Here is a 14728-nt window from a genome sequence, read left to right as displayed (position 1 = left end):
GCAACTACACATAGACAATAACCCACAAAATACCCAATGAATATAGCCACCTAAATATGGTCCCCAATTAGAGACAAAGATAAACCAATCTAGGCAACCATAGACATATAAACCCCTAGACATACAACAACCCCTAGACAATACAAAAACTAAACAAACCACACTTGTCACCCTGACCTACCCGAAATAATAAAGAAAACAAAGATAACTAAGGTCAGGGCGTGACAGTACCACCCCCCCCCCAAAGGTGCGGACTCCCGGCCGCAAACCTAAACATATATGAGGGGGTCTGGGTGGGCATCTAACTTTCGTGGCGGCTCTGGCTTTGGATGCCGCCCCCCTTCTTTACATTGAGCCCTCCGCCCTTGTAGCACTGACTCGTGGATCATCGCCGGAGGCTCATTCTCATTACTGCGGATCATCGGTGGTATCCCCGGACTGGGTACCATCACTGCATGGATCATCACCGGAGGCCCCGGGCTGGGGACCGTCGCTGGAGACCCAGGGCTGGGGACCGTCGCTGGAAACCCCGGACTGGGGACCGTCGCCTGGAGGTTCCGGACTGTGGCCCAACGTTTGAGGATCTGGACTGTGGCCCGTCGTTGGAGGTCACGGGTTGTGATCTTTTGCCGGATGCTCTGGACTGGGTACTGTCGCCGGATGCTCTGGACTGGGTACTGTCGCCGGACGCTCTGGACTGGGTACTGTCGCTGGACGCTCTGGACTGGGTACTGTCGCCGGACGCACTGGACTGCAGAGGCGCACTGTAGGCCTGGTGCGTGGTGCCGGCACTGGTGGTACCGGGCTGGCGACACGCACCTCAGGGCGAGTGCGAGGAGCAGGAACAGGGCGTACTGGACCCTGGAGGTGCACTGGAGGCCTGGTGCATGGTGCCGGCACTGGTGGTACCGCGCTGGGAACACACACCTTAAGGCGAGTGTGGGGAGAAAAGGAACAGCGTGTACTGGACTACTGAGGCGCACTATAGGCCTGGTGCATCCTCAGAGCATGCGCACACCAGCTGGCTAGTGTGTTTACGGACATATTCAATCAAACCTTATCTCAGTCTGCTGTTCCCAAATGCTTCAAGAGGGCCACCATTGTTCCTGTTCCCAAGAAAGCTAAGGTAACTGAGCTAAATGACTATCGCCCTGTAGCACTCACTTCTGTCATCATGAAGTGCTTTGAGATACTAGTCAAGGATCATATCACCTCCACCTTACCTGACACCGTAGACCATCTCCAATTTGCTTACCGCCCCTATAGGTCCACAGACGACGCAATCGCAATCTCACTGCACACTGCCCTAACCCATCTGGACAAGAGGAATACCTATGTAAGAATGCTGTTCATCGATTACAGCTCAGCATTTAACACCATAGTACCCTCCAAACTCGTCAGTAAGCTCGAGACACTAGGTCTCGACCCCGCCCTGTGCAACTGGCTCCTGGACTTTCTGACGGGCCGCCCCCAGGTGGTGAGGGTAGGAAATAAGATCTACACCCCACTAATCCTCTACACTGGGGCCACACAAGGGTGTGTTCTCAGCCCTCTCCTGTGCTCCCTGTTCTCATATGACTGTGTGGCCATGCACGCATCCAACTCAATCATCAAGTTTGCAGACAACACTACAGTGGTAGGCTTGATTACCAACAACGACGAGATGGCCTACAGGGAGGAGGTGAGAGCCTCAGAGTGTGGTGTCAGGACAATAACCTCACTCTCAACGTCAACAAAACAAAGGACATGATCATGGACTTCTGGATACAGTAGAGGGAGCACCCCCCATCCACATCAATGGGACAGTAGTGGAGAAGGTGAAAAGTTCCTCGGCATACACATAATGGAGAAACTGAAATGGTCCACCCACACAGACAGCGTGTGGAAGAAGGCGCAACAGTGCCTCTTCAACATCAGGAGGCTGAAGAAATTTTGCTTGTCAACAAAAGCATTCACAAACTTTTACCGATGCACAATCGAGAGCATCCTGTCAGGCCGTATCACCGCCTGGTACGGCAACTGCTCCGCCCACAACTGTAAGGCTCTTCAGAGAGTAGTGAGGTCTGCATAACGCATCACTGGGGCAAACTACCTGCCCTCCGGGATACCTACACCACCCGAAGGAAGGCCAAAAAGATAATCAAGGACAACAACCACCCGTGCCACTGCCTGATCACGCTTTCATCCAGAAGACGAGGTCAGTTTAGGTGCATCAAAGCTGGGACCGAGAGACTGAAAAACAGCTTATATCTCAAGGCCATCAAACTGTTAAACAGCCATCACTAACATTGAGTGGCTGCTGCCAACATACTGACTCAAATCTCTAGCCACTTTAGGATATGTGGGACGCCAACATCAAGTGAAATTGCAGTGCGCCAAATTAAATTACAGAAATACTCATTATAACATTTTTGAAAATATACAACTATTTTACATCGGTTTAAAGATTAACTTCCTGTGAATCCAACCATGGTGTCAGATTTCAAAAATTAGTTACGGCGAAAGCATACCTTACAATTATTTGAGAACATAGCCCAGCAGACAAATCATTACAAACAGTAACCAGCCAAGTAGAAGATAAAATTCATCACTTACCTTTGATGATCTTCATATGGTTGCACTCAGAAGACATTCATTTATTGTTCGATAAAGTCTCTCTTTATATCCAAAAACCTGTGTGCAACCAAAACTCTGACAATAGAAACTTTAGAAAATGTGATTTGTGTATCTGTCAGGGATTTCCTCCTCTTCCGAAGAGGAGAGGCAAAAAGGATCAGAGGACCAATATGCGGCGTGGTAAGTGTCCATGGTTCTTTTAATACGTAAATGTACACATGCACACTACAAAACAATAAACATGAGAAACCTAAACAGTCCTATCTGGTGCAGAGACAGGAACAATCACCCACAAACCCACAGTGAAACCCAGGCTACCTAAGTATGATTCTCAATCAGAGACAACTAATGACACCTGCCTCTGATTTAGAACCATACTAGGCCGAAACATAGAAATACCCCAAAACATAGAAAAAACAAACAGACTGCCCACCCAACTCACGCCCTGACCATACTAAATAATGACAAAACAAAGGAAATAAAGGTCAGAATGTGACAGTATCCTTTAAGTTGCATAATGTCTTCCATGTGATAAACCCACTAAAATTAAAATAAAAAGACCCCAAACATTAAAACAAACAGTATTAACCACAAAAAAATGATTCATTAACATGTGGGCTGTGTGTGGGTGCTGGCGTGTGTGTGGTAAAAATCATAGGGTAAAAACAATCAAAATGGCCAGGCCATACCCGTCAAGCTGAAAAGGCACCTTCTAAAGTAAACAATTCCAGAGCTCTCCTGTAGTCATTGTTATTTTGACCTGTTGCACTGACATACAGTTTTGTACAAACAATCCCTGGGACATAAACTAGTCAAAATATGAACATCTGTTGTTTAACAAATCTGCTAGGACTTTCAGAAAGATGGTGCTGGCTAATTAGCTCAATTCTCACTACTAAAAACATTTACTTGTATCTACTTAATTCTGGACACAGTTCCGCGTAATGGAAACTGATTATTGTTTTAGAGGACATTACTGGGCACAGTTCCCCGTAATGGAAACAGATCATTGTTTTAGATGACGTTACCTTCTTACTTAAATCACTGGTGCTACCCAAACTATAGAATTGAGTAATAAATTGTCAAAAGCATGTTTTATTCAATTATTCAAACCTTTGTTCCAAATTTCCCCACAGCCTGTTAGAGTTCAGTGTGTACTGGCGGCTATCTATTGTTCCAAAGGAAGCTTAGCTCTAACCCAATCACCAGATGGGGTCCTTTAATTTAATATCAATCCTAATGCTCAATCCCTCTGTTTGTAATGTGACCTTGTATTGAAACATTTACTTCTTCAAATTACTAAGATTGTAAGGATCGGTGCTGGTAGACGAGAAGGAGGTACAGGGAGAACATTTAATGAACAACTGACATGCAACAGAACAGGAACAGCATATGGACAGTGGACAAATAATGACATCAATGCTGACACAGGGAGCAAAGTGAGGAGCAGACAGATGTAGAGAAGGAAATCAATAAAGTCATAGACTACAGGTGAGTCCCATATTGCACAGGTGTGCATAATGATGGTGACAGGTGTGCGTAATATAGAGCTGCCTGGCGCCCTCAAGTGCCAGAGAGGGTGAGCAGGAGCAGGCGTGACAAAGATATTACATTATTAGAGTGCTATCTGAAAGGCAACTACCATTCACTTATTGCATTTCTATTATTTTAAGATTGATATGTAATGCTTTGGAGGAATCAATATGCATTAACTGGGCTGGCACTCTCTATCAGTCCCCTGTAGATGGCATGTTCTGTCCATAATAAGACTCCACCTAGCAAGTTAAACTGTTGAGTAGGTGAATACAGAAAATCATTGGTTCTATTTAACAGGGTATGGGGTTTATTTCAAAATGTATTACCAGGGTGGAGGAAATCATATAAGGCTTCATAATTTTATTGGTTAGGGGTAAGTCAAGTCCCATACTATGTTTTAATTAACCTTATCTTTATCAGGATACTTTTAACACTACTTACGTACATCTACGTGTGTGTGTGCAAGTTGTCTATTATTATTGTTTCTATTATTACTTGATCAGATCGCTACTTACCCATTATACTCAATATTATGTTAATTGATCTCTAGTAACCCATCTAGTAACCTCCTCTACACCAGCGTTGAGCAAAAGACGACGAGACCTGCCCATATCAGACCCTTACTGTGAGCTGCCCAGGAGACACATCATCAGAGAACAAAAGAGGTACATGTCTTCTGATTTTCAGTAAGTTAATTTAAATTCATCTGTATAAATTTTTTAAAAATGATTAACAAAATGTAATTAAGATGAGTAACGCATAAAAAGGTACCCATAGTCTTATAGAGAGAAGGCTATTCATTAGTAAGAAGAGGAGTCTAGAATGAGGACGTAACAATACCATGGAAAGCCTAGCTGACGGTAGGCATTTATAAGAGAAGTGTCTACGTGGTCAGACAACCACTGGAACCATTGAAGATACATATGGTGAATAACTAAGAATTGTCTACGTGTATCTGCAGCCTCTACTAATAGCATGTGTGTAACGATCGCGTACATGGTCTGAGAACTACTGATAAGTGGCAATATCAGTTCTTTTTAAGTCTTTGTTCCAATAATTTCATATTTTTTCAAAGATATTGTCAGTTGGATAGGCTCTTACCTATATCAAATAGAATTCCCTCAAGATTTCCCTGATGCCCAAATATTTCAAATCGAAGTGTTGTGATAGAACATTTTTAAGTTCGATGTATTTTAAAATATCCACATTGGTCAGTTCAAAATAACTTTTTAATTCTATCATGGAAATAAATGTAGTTCCTACTACCAATTCTAGTATTTCTGCACAGGGACACTCGAAGTCATTGTTTATTTTCAGTGCCTCCTTTAGACTAGTGTTCTATTCATAAAGGATTTCGATATTTACACTAGTTGTTCTATTTAATAGCACTTTCTCCTTTCATATCTCCATACAGAATCCCTTCATAACGATATAGAGCATAAATGTCTAAAGACATCCATATCACTCATGTGCATCAACAACACCTAACACCTGCTACACAAGATGGATGGAATGTTGGAACATAAGTAAAGAAATTACAGTTAACAATAATGTACACTTAATTCAGTATAAACTAATGTATAGAATTTATGCGACAAAATTAAGCGACAAAATTCACAAATTCTACAGCACAATGGCAGAGTCATGTCTTCAATGTAAAACTAAAAATAACCCAGTAGTCCATGCATTCTGGGAATGCTCTAAAGTCCAAAAGTTATGTGCGGAGTTGGAAAGTTGGCTGGCAGAAGAATTACATTGTGAATTTAATTTGAATCCATCTGTCTGCATATTTCAAGGCATATCATATGAGGGTGAAGTGAGATACCCTATGGGTTGGACAAAACTTTTATCGTCAATCATATGAAAAACACATATACTTAGACTGGATATCAACCAATCCTCCCTCGTTAACAAAATGGAAAGGTAAAATGCTTTATTATCTAAATGTTGAAAGTGCATGGGGATGACGGAGAGAAACAAAATGGTGCAGTTTGAGGCCATATGGCTGAGAGTGACGCGGGTGCGGGAAATGGGGTGGGGGGGGGTGATACTCAAGCTTGCTTTGATTATGTGGACACTGGATTAGTTCTCCCCTTTGTAATCATAGCTACTTGTATTCGTGTCCCCTTAAGCTGATTCAATTTAGACTGTTCTTGTAAAATACTGCTAATTTAGCTCTCACACAGAAATTGGACCATAGAAAAGAGTCTTATTGCATTCTTTGTTTTCTTGGAAATTAAAGCAGATTAATATTCAAACACATCACAGATGAACCAAGCAATGTATTTGAAATCAGAGGATAAATGCAACAACTTTATCCTAGAAGCTATGGAATGTTGTGCCTCAGATTCATTCATCATAAAGGCTAAATGAGAATGCCTAGTGGGATCTGATTGATTTTCACCAGTGGTGGAAAAAGTAACCACATTTCATAGTTGAGTAAAAGTAAAGATACCTTAATAGAAAAAAAAGTAAAAGTCACCCAGTAAAATTATATTTGAGTAAAAGTCTAAAAGTAGTTGGTTTATAATATACTTAAGTATCAAAAGTTAAAGTATAAATAATTTCAAATTCCTCATATTAAGCAAACCAGATGGAAACATTTTCTTGTTTTTAAAATGTACAGATAGCCAGGGGCGCACTCCAACATTCAGACATTATTTATAAATGAAACCTGTGTGTTTGGTGAGTCCACCAGATCAGAGGCAGTAGGTATGAGCAGGGATGTTCTGTTGATAATTGCGTGAATTGGACCATTTTCCTGTCCTGCTAAGCTTTCAAAATGTAACAAGTACTTTGGCTATCAAGGTAAATGTACGGAGTAAAAAGTACAATATTTTCTTAAAGAGTGTAGTAAAGTAAAAAAAAATATATATATATAAATAGTAATGTACAGATACGCTAAAAAACGACTTACGTAGTACTTTCAAGTATTTTTAGTTAAGTACCACTGATCTTCACCCAAGGGATTATTCAATTCAATTTAAGTGGTTGATATTGTAGAGTAAAATCCCCCTCACTGTATTCCATATCTATGCAAAGTAGAGTAATTGACTTGGGCTGGGGTAGATGCAGCACTTTTTCACAGTCTTTAAAGTATATATTCTAATTACCCTTCACGAGGCAGCCTCTGATTAGTAACATGACGGTGCGCTGCGGAAATTAAGGGTCAGTTCCTATCACCAACGTAGCTGCAGCTAGCGTCTCATGTGTCTCTAATGACATGAGTCCCTGAGCAAAAACTGGGTGATCCACACATAAATCATATCATTACAAAAACATTAAGATTTGGGGGACAGCGAAACTATGGATATGGAAAGTATAAATCAAATCAAATTTTATTTGAGACATGGTTAGCAGATGTTAATGAGAGTGTAGCGAAATGCTTGTGCTTCTAGTTCCGACAATGCAGTAATAACCAACGAGTAATCTAACCTAACAATTCCACAACTACAACCTTATACCCACAAGTGTAAGGGGATAAAGAATATGTAAATAAAGATACATGAATGAGTGATGGTACAGAACGGCATAGGCAAGATGCAGTAGATGGTATCGAGTACAGTATATACATATGAGCTGAGTAATGTAGGGTATGTAAACAAAGTGGCATAGTTTAAAGTGGCTAGTGATACATGTATTACATAAAGATGCAGTAGATGATATAGAGTACAGTATATACATACACATATGAGATGAGTAATCTAAGGTATGTAAACATTATATTAAGTGGCATTGTTTAAAGTGGCTAGTGATACATTTTTACATCAATTTCCATTATTAAAGTGGCTGGAGTTGAGTCAGTATGTTGGCAGCAGCCACTCAATGTTAGTGGCGGCTGTTTACCAGTCTGATGGCCTTGAGAAATAAGCTGTTTTTCAGTCTCTCGGTCCCTGCTTTGATGCACCTGTACTGACCTCGTCTTCTGGTTGATAGCGGGGTGAACAGGCAGTGGCTCGGGTGGTTGTTGTCCTTGATGATCTTTATGGCCTTCCTGTGACATCAGGTGGTGTAGGTGTCCAGGAGGGCAGGTAGTTTGCCCCCGGTGATGCCTTGTGCAGACCTCACTATCCTCTGGAGAGTCTTATGGTTGTGGGCGGAGCAGTTGCCGTACCAAGCGGTGATACAGCCCGACAGGATGCTCTCGATTGTGCATCTGTAGAAGTTTGTGAGTGCTTTTGGTGACAAGCCAAATTTTCTGCTGCGCCTTCTTCACAACGCTGTCTGTGTGGGTGGACCAATTCAGTTTGCCCGTGATGTGTACGCCAAGGAACTTAAAACTTACTACCCTCTCCACTACTGTCCCGTCGATGTGGATAGGGGGGCACTCCCTCTGCTGTTTCCTGAAGTCGACAATCATCTCATTTGTTTTGTTGAAGTTGAGTGTGAGGTTATTTTCCTGACACCACACTCCGAGGGTCCTCACCTCCTCCCTGTAGGCCGTTTCGTCGTTGTTGGTAATCAGGCCTACCACTGTACCCTCACCACCTGAGGGCGGCCCATCAGGAAGTCCAGTACCCAGTTGCACAGGGCGGGGTCGAGACCCTGGGTCTCGAGCTAGATGACGAGTTTGGAGGGTACTATGGTGTTAAATGCTGAGCTGTAGTCAATGAACAGCATTCTCACATAGGTATTCCTCTTTTCCAGATGGGTTAGGGCAGTGTGCAGTGTGGTTGCAATTGCGTCGTCTGTGGACCTATTGGGGCGGTAAGCATATTGGAGTGTGTCTAGGGTGTCAGGTAGGGTGGAGGTGATATGGTCCTTGACTAGTCTCTCAAAGCACTCCATGATGACGGAAGTAAGTGCTACGGGGCGGTAGTGGTTTAGCTCAGTTACCTTAGCTTTCTTGTGAACAGGAACAATGGTGGCCCTCTTGAAGCATGTGGGAACAGCAGACTGGGATAAGGATTGATTGAATATGTCCGTAAACACACCAGCCAGCTGGTCTGCGCAAGCTCTGAGGACGCGGCTGGGGATGCCGTCTTGGCCTGCAGCCTTGCGAGGGTTAACAATTTTAAATGTTTTACTCACATCGGCTGCAGTGAAGGAGAGTCTGCAGGTTGTGGTAGCGGGCCTTGTCAGTGGCACTGTATTGTCCTCAAAGCGAGCAAAACATTTATTTAGTCTGTCTGGGAGCAAGACATCCTGGTCCGCGACGGGGCTGGTTTTCTTTTTGTAATCCGTGATTGACTGTAGACCCTGCCACATACCTCTTGTGTCTGAGCCGTTGAATTGCGACTCTACTTTGTCTCTATACTGACGCTTAGCTTGTTTGATTTCCTTGCGGAGGGAATAGCTACACTGTTTGTATTCGGTCATGTTTCCGGTCACCTTGCTTTGGTTAAAAGCAGTGGTTCGCACTTTCAGTTTTGCGCCAGTGCTGCCATCAATCCACGGATTCTGGTTTGGGAATGTTTTAATCGTTGTTGTTTGTATAACATTGTCCATGCACTTTCAAATGAACTCGCTCACCGAAACAGCGTATTCGTCAATGTTGTCGTTGGAAAAATGCGGAACATATCGCAATTCACGTGATCGAAGCATGGAATCAGATTGGTCGGACCAGCTTTGAACAGACCTGAGCGCGGGAGGTTCTTGTTTTAGTCTCTGTCTGTAGGCTGGAAGCAACAAAATGGGGTCGTGGTCAGCTTTTCCGAAAGGAGGGCGGGGGAGGGCCTTATATGCGTCACGGAAGTTAGAATAACAATGATCCAGTATTTTACCAGCCCTGGTTGCACAATCGATATGCTGAAGAATTTAGGGAGTCTTGTTTTCAGATTAGCCTTGTTAAAATTCCCAGCTACAATGAATGCAATCTTATGATATGTGGTTTCCAGTTTACATAGAGTCAAATAAAGTTAGTTCGGGGCCATCGATGTGTCTAATTGGGGGGGAATATATATGACTGTGATTATAATCGAAGATAATTCCCTTGGTAGATAATGCGGTCGACATTTGATTGTGAGGAATTCTAAGTCAGGTGAATAGAAGGACTTGAGTTCCTGTATGTTGTTATGATCACACCACGTCTCATTAATGTTAAGGGAATTTTAATCAATGATGACTAATTATGTATACATTTCAATCAGGACTGACTAATCAGAATACTATTATATTACTGTATATGTACTAATCAGAATACTATTATATTACTATATATGTATGAATTTTCTTTTTAATCCTAGTATTGAATATAATGTGTATATAATCAAGAATTAGAACAATGACGGTCTGTTCCTTGGTAGAAATGAATTAACTATATCACCAGAAGGCTTATCTTCAGAAGCATGTCCTTGGCTCGGTCGTATATTATCTTAATAGGGAGAGACATGTGAGAACCATGCAGCCTTTGTATTAGAACGGAGATGGCACGGGTTGGTACTGGAACTAATGACGTCATTTTAATTTTATAACCTGTGGTAAAATGTGTAAGGTGTAGTACTCTCGTGAATAAAATCTGCTGTTTGACTTTAAGACTGGGCTCTGTCCATTACTATAAAATAAGGGTCTTCCAAATCCTTATGAATTGACAGAGTGTTTCATTTGAATTGGGTGTTAAAACATAGAGCAATTTAATTCCTGCAACAATTAATCATAAGGCATACCCCCCCTGCCCCTCTTCTTTCCAGAAGGATGCTTGTTTTTGTCAGCGCGATGCGTGAAGAAATCAGCTGGCTGCACAGACTCTGATAGTCTCTCTAGTGAGCCATGTTTCCGTGAAGCAAATACCGTTACAGTCTCTGATGTCTCTCTGGAAGGCTACCCTTGTTTGGATTTCATTAACCTTGTTGTCAAGAGACTGGACATTGGCGAGTAGTATGCTAGGGAGTGGTGCACGATGTGCCCGTCTCCGGAGCCAGACCAGAAGAACACTTCGTTTGCCCCTTTTACGACATCATTGTTTTGGGTCGCCTGCTGGGATCCGATCCATTGCAAGGCAGAAGGCAGAACAGAACACAGGATCCGGGAAAGTCATATTCCTGGTCGTAATGATGGTGAGTTATATTCAGTAGTTTCATATGTAATGAAACCTAAGATTACCTGGTGTACCAATGTAAGAAATAACACGTACAAAAACAAAATACTGCATGGTTTCCTAGGAACGCGAAGCGAGGCGCCATAACTGTCGGCGCCAGAAGTCTGAAATCTACCAGGAACCTATATCTGGGGGCACTGATGGGACCACAGATGACAAATGATGGCTACTATAGTCTTATCTACCCATAAACACCATGTAGGGGGAATTAATTGCTGTAGCTCATGACATTTGAAAGCAAGGTAGAAGGAAAAACAGCTCATTATGAAAGGATACCCAGCTAGCCCATTTGGTTCCGTGGAAGTTGTGGGAACGTAGATTTTTTGTTGACATTGGTTGTGGAAACGATGCAATAAGTTTACTGACCAGTAAAACAATATTTTTTAAACGTTATGGGAACATTTCTTTTTAGGTTGCTGAGAGGTTCTGAGAACATTTTACTCTGGTTTCCTGGGAGGTTTTATTAATGCTCTAAGAATGAAAATTATTGATTATTTTGAGGTTTTTGAATAACTTCCAATTAATGTTTTATTTAGACTTTTAATAACATGTCTAGCTTATTTTGGTTTAACTTCATTATACTACAAGCACAGATACTGTAGGACACATGTCAATTATTTTCCTTAGGTATTAATCATGTGAACATCAGTGAGGTTCAAACCTATGATTTTCTGTTCTCTATCCATGGGATTATCCCAGTGCGCCACCAGGATGAAGCTAGTATGACATGTTTTTTACGTATACGAAGCTGTTAATTTTTGTCTAATAAAACAGAACCTATTGCAAAGGAAACAAGCTCTCATTAAGATGAGTTATGTGCAATTAGGGCGCAGCTAACTCAACTGAACACATTTAAATCAAATCAAATAAAAAATAAATGTTTTTTTATGTGTCATCAGGTGTGTTGGCTGCGATAGACGATAAAGACTTATGTTGATGCTGAAAACAGAATGTCTTTGTTTTTAAATACAATTCTTAGAATGTTCTCAGAAAATGATTAAAGTTTTCTTGTTTTTTATGGAATGTTTTTTTGTTCTGAGAATGGAAATGATAGCATATTGATGTTAATGTGTACAATTCCATTGTTTTGAACCTTTACATAATTTTGCAAAATCTGTCATAAAAAAATAATTGGCTACATGGTCTATCTTAGTTAACCCTTGTATTTTTGGTAATTCACTGTCTCTATGCACACTGACAGGGCCCTACACATTCACACATACTGACACTCCAACTCACAAAAAAGACTCACTCCATCATTTGCTCACACACACATAATATGCACACACACATTTACAGTGCCTTGCGAAAGTATTCGGCCCCCTTGAACTTTGCGACCTTTTGCCACATTTCAGGCTTCAAACATAAAGATATTAAACTGTATTTTTTTTGAAGAATCAACAACAAGTGGGACACAATCATGAAGTGGAACGACATTTATTGGATATTTCAAACTTTTTTAACAAATCAAAAACTGAAAAATTGGGCGTGCAAAATTATTCACCCCCCTTAAGTTAATACTTTGTAGCGCCACCTTTTGCTGCGATTACAGCTGTAAGTCGCTTGGGGTATGTCTCTATCAGTTTTGCACATCGAGAGACTGGAATTTTTTCCCATTCCTCCTTGCAAAACAGCTCGAGCTCAGTGAGGTTGGATGGAGAGCATTTGTGAACAGCGGTGTTCAGTTCTTTCCACAGATTCTCGATTGGATTCAGGTCTGGACTTTGACTTGGCCATTCTAACACCTGGATATGTTTATTTTTGAACCATTCCATTGTACATTTTGCTTTATGTTTTGCATCATTGTCTTGTTGGAAGACAAATCTCCGTCCCAGTCTCAGGTCTTTTGCAGACTACTCTGGTTTTCTTCCAGATTGGTCCTGTATTTGGCTCCATCCATCTTCCCATCAATTTTAACCATCTTCCCTGTCCCTGCTGAAGAAAAGCAGGCCCAAACCATGATGCTGCCACCACCATGTTTGACAGTGGGGATGTTGTGTTCAGGTTGATGAGCTGTGTTGCTTTTACGCCAAACATAACATTTTGCATTGTTGCCAAAAAGTTCAATTTTGGTTTCATCTGACCAGAGCACCTTCTTCCACATGTTTGGTGTGTCTCCCAGGTGGCTTGTGGCAAACTTTAAACAACACTTTTTATGGATATTTTTAAGAAATGGCTTTCTTCTTGCCACTAATCCATAAAGGCCAGATTTGTGCAATATACGACTGATTGTTTTCCTATGGACAGAGTCTCCCACCTCAGCTGTAGATCTCTGCAGTTCATCCAGAGTGATCATGGGCCTCTTGGCTGCATCTCTGATCAGTCTTCTCCTTGTATGAGCTGAAAGTTTAGAGGGACGGCCAGGTCTTGATAGATTTGCAGTGGTCTGATACTCCTTCCATTTCAATATTATCGCTTGCACAGTGCTCCTTGGGATGTTTAAAGCTTGGGAAATCTTTTTGTATCCAAATCCGGCCTTAAACTTATTCACAACCGTATATCGGACCTGCCTGGTGTGTTCCTTGTTCTTCATGATGCTCTCTGCGCTTTTAACGGACCTCTGAGACTATCACAGTGCAGGTGCATTTATACGGAGACTTGATTACACACACGTGGATTGTATTTATCATCATTAGTAATTTAGGTCAACATTGGATCATTCAGAGATCCTCACTGAACTTCTGGAGAGAGTTTGCTGCACTGAAAGTAAAAGGGCTGAATAATTTTGCACGCCCAATGTTTCAGTTTTTGGTTTGTTCAAAAAGTTTGAAATATCCAATAAATGTCGTTCCACTTCATGATTATGTCCCACGTGTTGTTGATTCTTCACAAAAAAATACAGTTTTATATCTTTATGTTTGAAGCCTGAAATGTGGCAATAGGTCGCAAAGTTCAAGGGGGGCAAATACTTTCACAAGGCACTGTACACACAATACTCTATAATGACAAAGAAAAACAGATTTTTAGAAATTGTCGCAAATGTATAAATACAAAAATGAAATATCACAGTGATATACTATAAGTATTCAGACCATTTACGCAGTAATTTGTTGAAGCACCTTTGATCATGTATGCTGAGCACTGGTTGGCTGCTTTTCCCAAACCATCTCAATTGGGTTGAGGCCAAGTGATTGTGGAGGCCAGGTCATCTGATGTCGAAAAACAAATTATCGTCTCGCTAAGCGCCAAACAGATGGGATGGCGTATCACTGCAGAATGCAGTGGTAGCCATGATGGTTAAGTGTGCCTTGAAATCTAAAAACATCACCAACAGTGTCACCAGCAAAGCACCCCCACACCATCACACCCCTTCCTCCATTCTTCAAGGTGGGCACCACAGATGCGGAGATCATCCGTTCACCTTCTCCGCATCTCACAAAGACATTCCACCGGTCGAATGTCCATTGCTCATGGTTCTTGGCCCAAGCAAGTCTCTTCTTGTTATTGATATCCTTTAGTAGTGGTTTCTTTGCAGCAATTCAACCACAAAGGCCTGGTTCACACGGTCTCCACTGAACAGTTGATGTTGAGATGTGTCTA

The 14728-nt window shown here is 41.7% G+C and overlaps 1 long non-coding RNA gene across 1 annotated transcript; it reads left to right on the top strand.

Annotated features, from left to right (window-relative positions):
* The first annotated feature begins 4275 nt into the window (after positions 1-4275).
* Positions 4276-11909, top strand: LOC124037108. Its single transcript, XR_006839119.1, has 4 exons — positions 4276-4525; positions 4703-4817; positions 10782-11147; positions 11253-11909. It is a non-coding gene; the product is annotated as an uncharacterized LOC124037108 (long non-coding RNA).
* Positions 11910-14728: the final 2819 nt, after the last annotated feature.

This window comes from Oncorhynchus gorbuscha, linkage group LG06 (assembly GCF_021184085.1).
Source record: "Oncorhynchus gorbuscha isolate QuinsamMale2020 ecotype Even-year linkage group LG06, OgorEven_v1.0, whole genome shotgun sequence".
NCBI lineage: Eukaryota > Metazoa > Chordata > Actinopteri > Salmoniformes > Salmonidae > Oncorhynchus > Oncorhynchus gorbuscha.
This window is presented reverse-complemented; position numbering and strand designations above follow the sequence as displayed.